We start from the raw sequence: 15738 nt of genomic DNA on the forward strand, positions 1-15738 counted from the left end.
AAGCCCGGACTCGAAGGGGATGAGCAGCCACAGCTTTGTCTGGGAGGGAGGGGAGAAGCCCCGCCCCCCCGGCGGGGAGGGAGGGCGGGAGAGGAGGGGGAAGAAGAAAGGCCAGGGAAGAGGGGTGGAGGGAGAGATGGAGAGCTAAAGAAAGAGGGGGAGGGAGGGCGGTCAGATCCGATTGGGGCAGATAAAGGCAGAGGGGCGGGAGAGAGGGCGAGGAGGGGCGGAGGAGGACTGGGCGCCCGACCCCCAATCGCGCGGCTGCCGCAAGCTCAGCAGGGCTGTAAGGGAGCCGGGCCCGCCGACCGCTGACCGAGACGCTGGCTGGAGCCGTCCCCGGCCGCAACACCCCCACTTTCCAACTCCAAGGTCCCCGCAGCGCGCGAGAGGTGCAGCCGGCTCCGGACGCAGGCAAGGCGCGGGGCGCGGGCCGCGGGGAGCGAGGCTCCGGGCCCGATTTGCGGGGTGCAAGGTGTGGTGCACTGGGCGGTCCTCTCTCCCCTCGCCGAAAGTTTTCTCTCAGTGTCCCCTGACCCGTCCGAGTCAGCCCCTCAGTCCTCGTCTGCTCCTGTTCTCCTCCCTTCTTCCCCAGACACTGGGGGTTCCCGGGCGTGTGGACTCCGCAGGGGCCGCGTAGGTGCGGAACCCCAGCCTGCCCGCCTTCCGCGGGAGAAAGTTGTGGCTCTAGGCTCGTCCTCCCCCCTCCGATTCCTGGGGCGTCCTTCCTTCTCTCCACGCCAAGGGCGGCGGCAGGAATGCGCCCCCACCCTATCCCCGGGGTCCCCGGGACTCCCTGGCTAGAAGGTGCCGGGCGGGCAGGTGCAGGGATGGCAGGCCCCGACCCTAATCGGGGGGTGTCCTGGGGGGTGTCCGATCCTAATCTGGTCCTGTTCTTCCCGGCTCAACCGACGATTCCCTGGAGGCGGGTTCCAACCTCCGGCGCCCGAGCCTCCCTTGGCCTTCAGAAGGGCGCCGGATGCGCGGGGGCCCTGGGTCCTCGTTGCACTTCCCCTTTGCCGGCTCGCGGCCCGTCTCCGGAGCTGATGCCGGAGGTCGCTGGGAATCTCGGCTTTGCATCCTCTCTCGCCAGAGAGGCAAGTGCCTTGGGCCGACCCCGGCCACTTCTGCATTTCGAGTGCCTGCATTGCACTCAGTTCCTAAGCTGGGAGATCCCTGGGGACAGCAGAGAGGCACGGTGGCCTGACAGGGAGATACAGGGTTCCATCTTACCCTGGGGCGCTCCGTGGGTCCTGGGTTGTCCACCGCACCTCTGCGCCTCAGTGACAGCAGGAGCTGAGCGCCAGGCTTCTGAACGTTGCGATGCACTTTATTTCCAGGTGTGTGGAATCTGGATCCCTAAAACTTGTTCTCCCAGAGAACAGAGGCCGTGTCTAGAACTGGCCAAATTTATAGTAAGTACTTTACATGTGATGAATGAATGTATGAACCAATGAGCTGACAAATAACAATTCCTGCCACAGTTGATCTTGGTACCATGGGAGGAAAGAATTAGAAACAATGATTCTTTTAAACAGCTGTGAGACAGAGCCAGGGGCCTTCTTTCCCCAGCATCTGGTTGAGGAATCCGGGGTTGGATTTATTTTATTCACCAATCCACATTTCCTTACTGGGAACTTTTTCTGCAGGTGGTCTGAAGAATTAAAGAAACTTCTCAGTGGCTATATTGGGTAGTTTGAGGAGTATTTTGTTTTTTTGTTTTCAAACTTGTGTCCAAATGCAGTGTCTCAGAGAATGTGGAGTCTGCCTGTGAGGTGCCCATTTGGGATCAGAGACCTTGGAGTATGGCCATAAGTGTGGGCACCAGCTGTGCTTTCTCCTCTGAACAGGTCAGCCTGATGCCTGGGAGCTGCTGCAGTCGGGTGGGCCTCAGGGGGACAGAAGAGGACCTCAAATGATGCCTGAGCTCGGAGAGGGACAGTAGCTTTGGAAAGAGGGTAGTTCTTGCCTTGGGACAAGGAGATGGAGACAGAGCATGCAACCTGCCCAGGCACCTGGGAGTCTGGGCTGGTTCAATTCAGGATTCCCTGTGCTGAGAAGGCTGGAAGGTGAATCCTGCTCCTCCTTCAGGAGAAGGGAGAGCAGAGGTGGAGTGCAGAGGGGATAGGATAATCTTTGGAGTGCAACCTAGGCATATCCTATGTTCCTCTGTCCTAGTTTTTTATGCTGGTGAAATCTGGTTAGAATGATGAGGGATACTTTTGGGGAGCTTGGCTGAGAGAAGGCCAGGGGATCTGGGGCTCCTAGTCATACCCTCTTCCAGGGGAAGGTAGAAGATATGCCCTCTGCACCTGGCTGAGTGGGTCAGGGCCTGTGCAGTATTCTGCCCTTGCTGTACCTCCGGCTGGCAGCACCCCCGCCTTCCTGAGGGCGGTCTCACTCTGCCCCAGAGTCCACTTCTCTGCATCTCTGCATGGCTTCTGTTCTGGGTTCAGGCCCTCTCTCCAGTTTGTGTTATCCTAGGAGTTGGTCCAGGATGGTTGACAACCCTACACCTTGTTTTCAGTCCCTCAGTTCTCATCATCACTCTTGGATGCACTGGCCTACCTGGGACCACTCAGTTACCGAGTTTTGCTTTGATTTCTTGGTCTGTTTCCTGGAGCCAAGCTTTTTGTCTGCCTTCTGTGCGTGAGCTCCTTAGGAATGGCCAAGAGAGTTGGCTGGAGAGGTGTCCAGGACCAAGTATTCTGGCACCTATGCTAGAGTGCCAAGAGCTGGACTGCGGGCCTTGCCAGAAAGGGGTCCTGTCACCAAAGTACAACAGGACCTTGGCCTAATTATTTCCTTCTTCTCAAGGATACTTTTGGCAGGAAGTGTCCTCACTGGGAGGTGAGGTGTGGAGGTGGGACCAGATTGTCAGAGAATCCCTTGGAGAACTTGGGAGACCGGATGATCCCAAGGGCAGTCTCAGGATTTGTCCACATTCCTTTTCCTCTGCCCAGAGTGAGAAACTGGGCAGGTCTCAGTAGTGTTCTTAGAATGGAACAAGACGTACAGTCTCTGTCTTCAAGCTATAGTTGCGGAGAGCTGCTACAGCTGGGTTTGTAAAACTAGGGCAGTGGTCTCCTCCTACACCTCCCCGCCTCTCCCACCACTCTTCACAATACGGTCCAGTTTTTTATCCCAATGACACACTGTGCTATTTAAACACCTCCCTGCCTCTCCAGAAGAATTGTAAATAAATCTTTGAGGCTGGGTAAGCTACCACAGGCCCATGACTGAAGGCTTCATTTATTTGGCTATTTGTGGATTCCCATGGAGGATGTGGTGGGGGAGGGGATGGGGCAGGAGGCAGTGGGGGAGCAGGGCACAGTAAACAGGAACATCTTCCAGACTCCATTTGCTAGGTGGACAGGGGGTCATTTTTTAATCATCCCTTGGATGGTAGACTCTGGAGCCTGTAATCAGAGGTTGATGCAGCTGCTCGGGGATGACAGCTTGAGGCTGTAGAACTCCTGCCCAACGCAGCTGTGACTGAACTAGAGAAGGCAGCCTCTCACTGAAGAAGCGGGCAGGGAAGGGCATTTGGTTAATTCCCGTGAGATGAGCAAAGTGACTTAGAATGGCTTTTCCTATTCCTTATATTGATAAAAATTAGCAAAAAGATACCTTATATTTCCTTGGACATGTTAACCCGAAGTGATTTGGCAGATAGGTTTACTTTTACCAGCATAACACTTTATCCATAGTGTTAGTTTGATTAACTTCTCCTTTCTATAGAGAAATGAAAGAACTGTTGGATTTGGAGTTTGAATGGCAATCAAAGTTTCTAGCAGCATGATATTGGGCAATGTAATAGATGCTGTCAGCATCCTTCCTGTGTTCCCTTGACCTCAACTAGTGACTGATGGGAGAAAGTGTATAAATACTCCAACTCCTTCACCTCTCTGTTGGGGTAATTTTGAGGCATATTCCATGCTGTCTTTTAGAGTTGTCTTGTGGGACCATATCCCAGTTGCTAATACTAATAACTGTCTCCCTTCATTGGCTGCCTTCCCTTCCCTCTTTCACTTTTCCACTCCCTTTCAACTTGCACTCGAATCCTTGTCTTTTTTTTTTTTTAATATTTTTCTCTTATGTTTTTTTTTATAAATTTATTTATTATTTTATATTTATTTTTGGCTGCATTGGGTCTTCATTGCTGCATGCGTGCTTTCTCTAGTTGTGGTGAGCGGGGATGACGCTTCATTGCGGTGTGCGGGATTCTCATTGCAGTGGCTTCTCTTGTTGTGGAGCACGGGCTCTAGGCACACGGGCTTCGGTAGTTGTGGCACACAGGCTCAGTAGTTGTGGATCACGGGCTCTAGAGTGCAGGCTCAGTAGTTGTGGCACACGGGCTTAGTTGCTCCGCGGCATGTGGGATCTTCCCGGACCAGGGATCGAACCTGTGTCCCCTGCATTGGCAGGCAGATTCTTAACCAATGTGCCACCAGGGAAGTCCTCAAATCCTTGTCTTATGGTCAGCTTCTGGGGGAAACCAACCTAAGGGTTTAGTCTGTAGTTAAAAAGTCATTTTAAGTCTTTGAGTCTCCATAGAGAATAGATCTTGCCAAGGGGGAGGGTTGGATTGGGAGTTTGGGACTAGCAGATGCAAACTATTATATGTAGAATGGATAAACAGCAAGGTCCTATTGTACAGCACAGGGAACTATATTCCATATCCTGTAATACACCATAATGGAAAAAAAAAGATAAGCCCTGGTTCTGATAAAGTAGAACACTCCTGCCACCCAGCAAGACCTACTCAAGGCTGAAAAGCTTGGGGCCACATTTCCAGCTACTTCCAATGTCACTGCATCCAGGAATTGTTCCCTGACTGTGCCCCATGGGAGTACAGCCCCATCTTTTGCCTTCTCATCCCACATTTTGCCCATCCCTTTCTTCCTTGTTTCATTGTTCTCTATCTCTCACCTTGTGAAATTTGAGAGCAGAGTCCTTGACTGACTCACCTTGGTAGCATCCTGCAAAATGCCTTTTATATCTTGGATTCCTCTTAAATATTGTTGACTGAATAAAAAATGAGAAGAAAAAAAATAAAGTCTCTGAGTCTCAGTTTCCCCAGTTGTATGATGGAAATGATAACTATCTCACTGTGATACATGCTCAGACAGGGGCCTGGCACACAGCAAGCATTCAGGCAAACATTTGCTGGCTCTTTGAGTAGTACAGACGGGGCTATGATGGATTTGGGAATGGGTGTTTTGGTGGACCATAGAGAATTATAATACTTTGGAGAGAGAGGCTTGAGAGCCAGTAGGAGCCAGCTCTAGCACACACCTGGCCTTGACTGGGCTGGGATGTGATCAGTGATCTTAATTTCCTATTTTGTACACACGGTGAGGAGGATACGAATTGTACTAGGTGTGGGGGCTTCCCTGGTGGTCCAGTGGTTAAGACTACACGCTTCCAGTGCTTCCACTGCAGGGAGCGTGGGTTCGATTCCTGGTCAGGGAACTAAGATCCCACAAGCTGCGCGGTGCAACCAATTGTACTAGGTGTCAAAATTTAGGGTATGTTCAACTGTGCCCTGAACTGACTGAATCACTGTGTATGAGACACTTCTGAGGTTCAGTTAAAGATTATTGAAGTGAGTGCTCTGAGTCTTTGGGGCCCTTGGTTTCCCCATCTCCAAGGCCAGGGCTTAGATGATTCCACAGATCCCTTCTGGCCCTTGGTTTCCTCAGGAAGAGTCTATTGCATTCTCCTTCTGTCCATACAAAACAACATTTAACAAAAGAAAACCTTTCATATGTCTACAATTAGGTTGCCCACCATGGGGCACCCAGCACTGGGCCATCCTAAAGTTTTAGTCTTTCCTGCTAGCACAAGGGATTTCAGTAGAATTATCCCAGTAAAATTTTTGTCTTCCTTGTGTACCAGTTTCACTTAATGACGTAGGCATGATGTGTCCCCAGAGGAGGCCTTAGGAGTGGGTAAGGAGGATATGGAAAGGATACGCCCTACTTTCCTGAACCACTATGCAATGTTGTAGACACCCAAGTGGAAACCAAGAAAAGTCCATGTGGAGGAAGAGACTTCTGTATGACAGAATTCAGCATTCCTAGTTGGGTTTTACTCACAATGCTCCATTGATAATCCTCCTGAGGGAGTCCCTGACTCAGCAATTCCACCCATAGGAATTCTTATCCTAAGGATATAATTGGACACATGAAGAAAAATATGTGCATAAGGGATGTCCCATGCAGCGTTTTTTATAATAATAATAACAACAACAACAAAAATGGAGACTAAATGCCCCCAAATAGTAAAATTGTTAATCATGGTGTATTTATACATTAAAATACCATGTGACTACAAAAAATTTAGGATACAGATGTGTATCTGTTAACGTGGGAAAATATGATACATTTTGTAAAAACTAGGTTACTAAACAATGTGCTATTTTTTGTAAGATATATCATCCACTTATATTTGCCTCTGGAATGATATATGGAAAAATGTTAATAGTGATTGTCTCTGAGTGGTGGAATTTTGGAAGATTTTGATCTTAAATTTCTTACATTAAATATTTTTGATTTTTTATTATGGTAAAATATACACAATATAAAATTTACCTTTTCAACCATTTTTAAGTATACAATTCAGTAGCTGTCTTAGTCTGTTTGAGCTATACTATATAACAAATTCCACAGATTGAGTGACTTACAAACAACAGAAATTTATTTCTCACAGTTCTGGAGGCTGGAAGTCGTCAGGGTGTGAGCATGGTCAGGTGAGGGTCCTCTTCCAGAATGCAGACTTCTCATTATATCCTCACATGGCAGAAGGGGCTTGGAAGCGCTGCGGGGTCTCCTTTACTCCCATTCGTGGCTCCACCCTTATGACCTAATTAGCTCCTAATACGATCATAGGATTTCAACATATGAATTCGGGGAGGATACACATATTCAGACCATAGCAGTGGCATTAAGTGCATTCACAGTGTTGTATGACCATCGCCACTATTCTTTTCCAGAACTTTTCCATCATCCCAAACAGAGACTGTACCCGTTGAACACTAACTCCCCATTCCCTCCCCTCACCCCAGCCCCTGGTGACCTCTATTATACTTACTGTCTTCATGAATTTCCCTATTCTAGGTTTCTTATAAAAGTGCAATTGCACAGTAATTGTCCTTTTGTGGCTCCTAATCTTTTTGCTTACCTATATTTTTAAAATTTAAAAAGTCTGTTTTACTTGTATAATAAAAATGAAAGGAACAAGAAAGACCTGGGAGAGAATTGTGGTGCTTGGTCTCTGGTATTTTCATTTCAGGCAGGGCCACAAGGTCCTGGCCATCCTTGCTGCCTCTGCCGCCATTACCTGGGGTGAGGGTCAGCGTCTGACCTCCATCTCAGCCTGGCAGGACAAAGGTGGATGGCCAGTGGGCCTCAGAACTAATCACATTTGGGGCTTGCTGGTTGCTGGCAAATCATCTTATACCAGGGTTTTCTGTGTGTGGTGGTGGGATTGAGTGGGTGTGCTTGGGGTTCACTGTGCCTCAAACCTAACAGCTGTCATGCCGTGAGTGAGGTCCAAACCGGGTGGAAGTCATGTTGTTGAGACCATCTTTCTTAAAAATTGAGAAGGAGAACCTCAGCCTTTCTATTTTAAGCATCCTTTGTGTATTCCAGATCCTGTGGCTCAACTCACCCTACTAAATACCCACCAATGGCAGCTGTGGGTATGGCTGCTGAATGCTTTGTCCACAGGCAGGGTCAGCCTGCCTGGGATTCAGGGAGGACTTTAACTGGTGAAATCCATGAGATCCTAAGAACTCTGGGGAGATGGGTAGTGGCCTCAGATAATCAGTGCCCTCTTCCTAAGGCTCCACATAGGCTCTTACAGTTGATTATACAGATATTTGGGGCAAGGATTGCTCTCTTGTGCATGTGGTGGGTTGTGTATGTGACAGGATAATTGGGAACATGGTGCAAAGGGGTGGGGGCAGGGGAGGTGGTATGTATGTGTGTTTCAGTCTGGTCTGAGGTGAGAGGAGGTCAGGAAGCTTCGGTACCCAGAAACTGGATACTAGGTTGTGTGGCTCTATTCAGGGGTCATGGGAGTGGGTCAAGTGGCTTTACTCTGGGATGCCTTGTTCTGTGGAAAATGTTTTAAGTTTCTCATTAAGCAGTCTTCCAGAAGAGCCTGCCCCAACCCTCCAGCGAGCTGGTGAAAGAATGTAGGTCTGGGAGGACAGATGTGCCTACTGTGTTCTCTGGAAATTTCTTCACCTGGCTCTGCCTGTTTTCTCTCTGCCCAGCAGAAGGCTGCTCTTTTAATCCCAGACAGTGGGGGAAGTATAAAGATTTTACAGAAACAGCCTTTGAAGGCCATTTTGAGAAGTTTGGTTTTCGTGGTGCTGATTTTTCTTTAGGGTTAGTCAGCTGGTTGCAGGACAGGCAGAGGAGGGTGTGAGTGTGGTTTTGTGGTAAACTTCCCCTCAGCCTCCTGGAAATGTTCTGGAAACCCCTGGATGAGCTGTTTCTCCTGGGTCTGAGATCTGCTATGTGTGGCTGAATTTCCCCACACCTGTTGTAGGGCATTAATGAGGTTAAAAAAGGGTGGATGTGAGATGCCCCACAGTGGCTGCCCCAGGGGAGGGCTCAGCACACACTGACCCTTCCTCCGCTGGCCTTCCTTACTGCTTCCAAGGGCAAGGAACCTGCCTGTCTCTGGCGGTGGAGGAGGCCAGCGCTTTGGGCTTTTGGGTTTCCAATCCTGGCCCTGGGTAGCAAGGAGAGGAAACCCTAAGATCTCTGCACACAAAGCTCATAGTCTCAGCCTATAACACCAAAAAAGGGAAGAACTGCTGGGGTTCCCTTAGGAAGGGGATGTGAGGTCAGAGATGAGTTTCAGAGAAGCACTTAGTAAACAGGAAGCATGGCCAGAAAGAAACCTGTGCTTGTAGGAAGTGGGGAACTGGAGACGGCCTCCTCACCTGCCAGGATAAGCCAGCAGTGCCTAGAGCTGATGGCGAGTGGGGGCTCAGAGCATGAGGAGTGACACAGACCTTGGGCCCTCCCTGTGGGACAGGGCTCCACTTAAACCTTGCAATTATTGGGCTGGAGGAAAGCTTAATTTGCCCTTCTGAAGGCAGGACTTTAAATACCCATAAAATAGCCCTCGGTTTTGAGAAATGCAGGTGAAGGAATGCTTAGTCTTACTTGTCTTGTATGCCTCCACTAACTTCCCACTCTTTCCTCATGCCAAGTCAGTTACATGGAGTTTTGCACTTTGTTGAGCTTTATCCTGTGAGGGGCCATCTGGGCAGGGCCCCTCTGGCTGAAGATGACGGAGGCGCTGCTTCCCTTCCATCAGGGAGGCAGAGGTGGCCAGGACCTTCCCTGGGGCCTGTAGATACTGGAGGGTTCGCTTTCTGGGTCTTTGGGTTCTCTGAGCTGCAGTCTAAGTTCTTTGCACACACACACACTCCCTCACACACCCATACCACACATTCATATGTGCACTTGTACGCTCTCTCCCTCACACCCATATGGACACATTTACACACACACTCTCCCTTACATATCTACATCTATACATTTACTCCCATCCACACCTACACATTCACACACATACCGCTTCTTCTGTCTGGAGTTTTTGCTTCCTTCATGCTTTTTTGGCCCCATTCCAACACCCTGCTCATCCCATATGAGGCTAAGGGTCTTTGGGTTTCCTTCTAAATATCCGTCCTGAAGTCAAAAGCTTGTAGTTGTTGACAGGACTTCCCTATAAACAAGTAGTTGCTCATCTGGGCCCGCGAAATGATCGTTTGGTGGGGGGTGACTGTTTGTTGTGACTCTCGGGGTCACTCGCCTGGCCACCTGCCCTCTAGTGTGAGAGTAGTAGGCAGGCCTTCCCGGCAGGCATCCCGAGACCATTCCCTCAGATCTTCCCCAGCCACACTGAGGGACTCACACCTGTGTGAGGAAGGCCTGAGCAAGAAGGGTCAAGGCCCCAGCTGTCGGTGGAAGGAGCTGGGGTTTTGCAGACCTTGCTGCTGGCAGGAGGGCGCCCAGCTTGGCCACTTGTCCTGCTGAATCTCAGGTCCTCATCTGGCAGGTGGACCAGACAGAGACTGCCTCCTGAGATAGGAGTGAGATTGCCTGTCAGCAGGGGGCCTCGTACCTGTTGTCAGTCAGGCCCCCAGGTTTTTTCCAGGAGGAGGGGGGCAGGTGGTTTTTGGGGCCCATGAGTGTAGGGGGTAGCTTGTTCTTTAGACAGAGGGTGAGATGTGTCTGGGGATTCATGGCTGTGTAACATTGCAAATACCTGGGTCCCTGGATGGGATCTCCATCCAGGGCTCCTGCAAGGTCTGCTTTTCCTTCAGCTTGTCTGCCAGGCCAGTCACTGACTCACCTGCCTTCCCCAGGACTCTGGGGTGTGCTGTGGCCAGCAGCTGAAGCCAGCCTCCAGCTGCCTGTCCTACTTGGAGACCCTCATGTCCAGCCAGGGCACCACAGAAGGAGCACTGGCCTCATCATGTCAGCTCTGTCACCTGGGACAAGTCACCTGACCTCCGGGACCTTCTGTTTCCTCATCTTTAAAGTGATAAAAATAAAGCCTTCCCTGTGGGTTCTTGTAAGGAATAGGAGAAGGCATCTAGAGTCTTGTCACCAGCAGCACCAGCATCACTTGGGAGCTTGCTAGGAATGCACATTCTCAGGCCCCACTCTAGAGGTACTGAATCAGAAACTGGGAGGACGGGGACAGGAATCTGTATTCAATGAGCCCTCTGGGGGATTCTGATATACACTTCTCTAGAATATGGCCAGGTCAGGTGACTTTTAGCTGAAAACTCTTTCTTCCCATTCACCTCAAGAGAAGCTGTACTAAATAGGGGTTCTGCTTTGCATCAGACAGTCCTGGGTTTGAACTCTAGCTCTGCCTCTTCCTGGCTGTGTGTCTTTGGACAAGTTACTTCACTTCTTTGTGCCTCAGTTGCTTCATCTACAAAATGGGAATATTAATGTTTCTTTCTTCATGGGGTTGTTATGGGGATTAAATGAGTCGAAGCAGGTAATATCTAGCCTGTAGTAAGCTTGCATTTCTGGTAGTTGTCTATTATTCACACTTGTTGTTTTATTATTAACATAGTAATACTGTTGTGATTGTTCTGTTCCCTGTTTGTGAGGGAAACAGGAGACCAGGGCCTCCTTTGACTAGTCTTCTGTTAGTTCTCTTTGCTACCTGCCTCCACGTTAAGTGCCCTCCCTCCTCAGGCAGGACAAGCCAACCTCTTCCCAAATACCTTCCCCTCCCTTTTCCCTAACGTCTAACGTCCTTTTGGGGTGTGGAGGGGCAAAGCTTTGTATTCACATTCACAATAAAGCTGAGGAAGTAGAGTACATATACCCAGTACACTTGACCTTATCTCTCCCTTTGGTGCTGTTTGATGTTCTTTTCCTGAGCAGAGTGACTGAGAACCATGTGGGTGGTTCCCTGGGGGCCTGGACATGGGGTGGGAAAGGGATGGAGGAGGCACATGGGTCTGACCAGTAAGTGGGCCTTTTATTGAAGAAAGCATGTAGATGGAAGGCAAAGTATGCTGTTTCCTTCCTAGGCAGCACGAATTTTGCCCATGTTCAGGACAGGCTCAGGTGGAATCTCTTGTAATCTCTAGATCTTGGCAGGGCCCCAGGCCGCAGCTCAAGTCTCCTTCCTTGTGTGGCGCGGTAGGGCTGGGGTTTCCTGTTTGCCATCAACACTTCTTCCTGCCTCCATACGAGGAGGCTGAAGTGCAGAGGGGTCAGCACTGTCTCCTCTCTCACTGATTGGTTACAAAGCAGAGTCCCTCAGGAGACCTGATGAGGCAGTCTTCGATACTATAGTGTGAAGCACCGTGTCAGATAACTTTCTTCTCCAACCCTAGAGCTCCAGATTGTCCCCAGAGGGCAGGGCCAACAAGGGTTCAGAGAAGAGGTGGGGAGAGGCCCCAAAAGGGGAAGCTGCAGGCCCCCAGCTAGTGTTTCCTTTGCATCTGGGGCCTGCAGCTGTCTCCCTGGCTTCTGTGATGTGGTGCCCTGGTTTGGTGATGGGGACCCTTGCATCAGCTCTGTGCCTGCACACACTGATCCTCAGGGATGCTCTGCACAGTCCCCTCTCCCCTTTGAAATATTAGTAATGGGAAGGGGGGCACTAAAGACTCAACTCAGTTTGCTTTTAGAAAATTCTGTTCCTTCCATTCTTGAAAGGCTTCGTTGAGATGCATTTGGGGGTGTCCTCAGTTTACACAGCTCTGTCCCTATCAGATTTCATAGTGGTTCTCAGCCCTGGTTGTACATTGGCATGACCTGGGGAGGTTTTAAAAATGCTCGTGGCTGGAGCTCCTCCCGGAGGGTCTGATGAAATTGGTCTGAGTTGCAGCCGTGACATCAGGAATTTCAAATTAACCGCCTACCCCACTCCCCCTCCAAGAGAGTCTAATGAGCACCCAGAATTAGAACCTCTGAGATGTCGTGTGTCCTGAGTTCAGCTGTTACTCCTTCCCACTTTGGTTTCAGTTGAGGCTTGCCAAGTGCATGTCTTTCTCGCTGGTCAGGGGGTGGCTCTGTGGGGTTTGCCCCCCTGGGAATGCTTCATGGAATAAGCCCTCCCCTTTCCTAGCCTGTCTCTCTCTCCTAGTTATATTTTCTTAGAGACTGGGACTGCCTGGGTCCTATAAATTCGCTGTTGCTCCGGCACTCCCCATCCTACCCTGGGAACTGAGGTGGGAGTGGGGCAGGGCCTGGCCCCTGTTATGCAACCAGAAAGACCCTTTAGGAAACAGAAAACAAACAAAACACCAAAGGGGGTCTTCATCTCACTCTGGACTTTCCAGCCAGGGGTGGCTCCCCTTTCTGTTCTGAATTTGCCTGCTGGGGACTTTCCAGTTGATCAATAAGATGAGAGACACTTGGTCTCTAGGCTGGAACAGAAACTGTGTAGGGATTAGCTAGCCTCCTGGGGATGCTCTGAGACCAGATTGACTTCAGTGTGTTCTCTGGGCTCCCTGACAGAAAGCGAGTGATGGCACAGGAGTCTGGAGGAACCAAGAGCTAAGAACAGAGGAGCTTCTGCTCTCTTTGAACCGAGCTTTGATGCCTTTCCGACCTCCTCAAGCTTCCTGAGGACTTAATGCTTGCCCTCATCACAGGAAACTGAGCTGGTTACTTTCAAGAGCCTGGCTGGCCCCTCATTTATTCTTGGGGAGGCTGGAAACACCTGTGAGTGGGGGGGTGGTTCTGTGAAAAGAAAGAGGAAAGGATCCTTTGTGCAACAGCTACAGGGTAGCTACGGGGTTTTGACTAGTCCAGAACTTGGGCAAGTCTGTCCCCATTCCTGCAGCTCAGCCTTGTACCGACCACACCTGGAGATCCTGTGCAGGCAGCTGTTTCGTCCCAGCTTGAGAGTGGGTAGAGGAAGGTGATGGAGCCAGGAGCTTCAAGCCCTAACGTGAAGCAGATGTAGTGGTCGCTGCTGGTACCCACCCAGATCCCCTTTATCTATTTTTTAAAAAATAAATTTATTTATTTGTTTTTGGCTGCATTGGGTTTTCGTTGCTGCGTGCGGGCTTTCTCTAGTTGTAGCAAGTGGGGGCTACGCCTCGTTACGGTGCGCGGGCTTCAGTAGTTGTGGCTTGCGGGCTCTAGAGCGCAGGCTCAGTAGTTGTGGTGCACGGGCCTAGCTGCTCTGCGGCATGTGGGATCTTCCCGGACCAGGGCTCGAACCCATGTCCCCTGCATTGGCAGGTGGATTCTTTTTTTTTTTTTTAGTAAACTTATTTATTTGTTTTTATTTTTGGCTGCGTTGGGTCTTTGTTGCTGTGCGTGGGCTTTCTCTAGTTGCGGCAGGTGGGGGCTACTCTTCGTTGCAGTGCGTGGGCTTCTCATTGTCATGGCTACTCTTGTTGCAGACCACAGGCTCTAGGCGCACGGGCTTCAGTAGCTGTGGCTTGCGGGCTCTAGACCGCAGGCTCAGTAGTTGTGGCACGTGGGCTTCCGCAGCATGTGGGATCTTGCCAGGCTAGGGATTGAACCTGTGTCCCCTGAATTGGCAGACGGATTCTTAACCACTGTGCCACCAGGGAAGGCCCCCCTTTATCTACTGCGTGTTATGGGTGTGGACTGCTGACAGGTCTCAGTTGCTCCCTAGTCTTGAGAATTGCTCTTGCAGGATAATGCCTGGGTGCTCACCCCCTCCTCCCAGAGGTGGCTCTCAACCAGTGACTGACTAGCGTGGGGTACAAAGGCCTGGCCTGCCTGTCTTAGAGTGGGACAATTCGGTGGAGTTGTTCACACCCTAGAGCTCCCATGGAATCAGGCTGTGGCTGGGCTCCAGTTCCTTCCCCAGCCCAGTCCTTCTTCCCTCACTCCCTTACAGGTTTCTCCTGAAATCAATTCCTTAATAACTCATGTGCACAAGAATCCTCATTTTGACCTCTGCCTCTAGGAATTACCTAACCTAAGACAGCAGGTTAGCTTTCTTTGGGCTGACTGTTGAATCCACTGTCTCCGCTGAAGAATTAATAATGAGAATGGGAATATTTGCAGGAGAGAGGCACAGTGTGGGAGCTGGGGGTCCAAAGAGAGAGAGCTCTAGGCCTGGGAGGGGAAAGAAACACCAAATGAATGGTTTCTGTGTGGTGGTAAGTGCTGTGATGAAGGACAGGCTGAGGTGTGATGCCTATCCCCCCAACACTGCCCAGGGACAGCGAGAACAGTTTGTAGGGGGAGGTAAGTTTTGGATCAGTGTCTAGGGAACATGTGAGTTTATTTGGGTCTGAGAAGCATGGACACACTCACAGAGCATGAAAAACAGGCGTAGAAAGTTCTTTGTAGCTGGGATGTCATCATCTTCAATAGCTTAGGAACCTTCCCTTTGTCAAGACATTCTCTTGGATCTTGGGGAAGGTTGTGCCCTCAAGTTGTCCTGGGAGCAGGCAGGAAGTAGTGGATGGATCTTCACATGGGAAGTGCTAGGTTCTGCTGACAGGCTGCATGGCATTACCCAGGCATTTAATGGAGCTGAGGAGAACCCAGAACATGCCAGGGCATGAAGTGGTGCCAGAAGAGAGGACTGACTGGTTAGTGGCCTCAATAGGTCTCCACTGTGACTAGGTGACTAGGAGGCTCATGTCCTGACTTGGCAAGCCTAACGGTATTCACATCTCCAGACATGTTAGCAGACATGCTTTGTAGTTAGTAGACATTCAATACACATTTTATCTTTTAAGGTTTTTCTAAAGAGAAGTTGTACTGATCTAGAAGTCTTGAGGGCTAAATGGCCATGTTCACGGGGGGGGGTTCAGTAGGTTTAAATATGTTTTAGATTTCTAAAGAGTGACTCCACGTCAAAGATTATTTGTGTCAAATCTGCCCTTTCATTCTTGTCCCATTCTGTCTCTCTCCTCCTTTCTCTGTGTGGGAAGCAGTGAGCAGTCTCCGTTCTGTGCCTGAGATGCTGGCTGATGTGGGAAGCCCCCTCCTTCCTCTCTATCTTGCTTTCCCCTCTTCAAAGAGATGGTGAAGATTGGTTCTATATTCTCAAGGCAGTGTGCAAGTGATGCTTGGAAATGATCCTTACAAGGCATTGTGGAGTCCAGGAGGGCTTCATAAATTCTTGATAATAACAGAGAAGGCAGAAGAATTGCAACCAGCTAGCTGAGCAAATCCATCTCTTTGAGACTGTAGATATTGGCAGGCACCCTTGGCAGAAGTGTCCAATTGAATGTGG

General features: G+C 50.0%; 1 protein-coding gene across 2 annotated transcripts in view; it reads left to right on the forward strand.

The window, feature by feature from the left end:
• Positions 1 to 210: 210 nt before the first annotated feature.
• The window catches only part of RASSF2 (Ras association domain family member 2), a 40994-nt gene continuing 25466 nt past the window's right edge, over positions 211 to 15738 (forward strand). Inside the window, exons 1-2 of one of the 2 annotated variants that reach the window (XM_057530205.1) lie at positions 211 to 414; positions 1341 to 1415. The gene's annotated coding sequence lies outside the window, so the exon portion shown is untranslated. The remainder of the gene's footprint in view (positions 415 to 1340; positions 1416 to 15738) is intronic. The other variant, XM_007191704.2, reaches the window with a different exon arrangement.

Source organism: Balaenoptera acutorostrata, chromosome 15, assembly GCF_949987535.1.
Source record: "Balaenoptera acutorostrata chromosome 15, mBalAcu1.1, whole genome shotgun sequence".
Lineage (NCBI taxonomy): Eukaryota > Metazoa > Chordata > Mammalia > Artiodactyla > Balaenopteridae > Balaenoptera > Balaenoptera acutorostrata.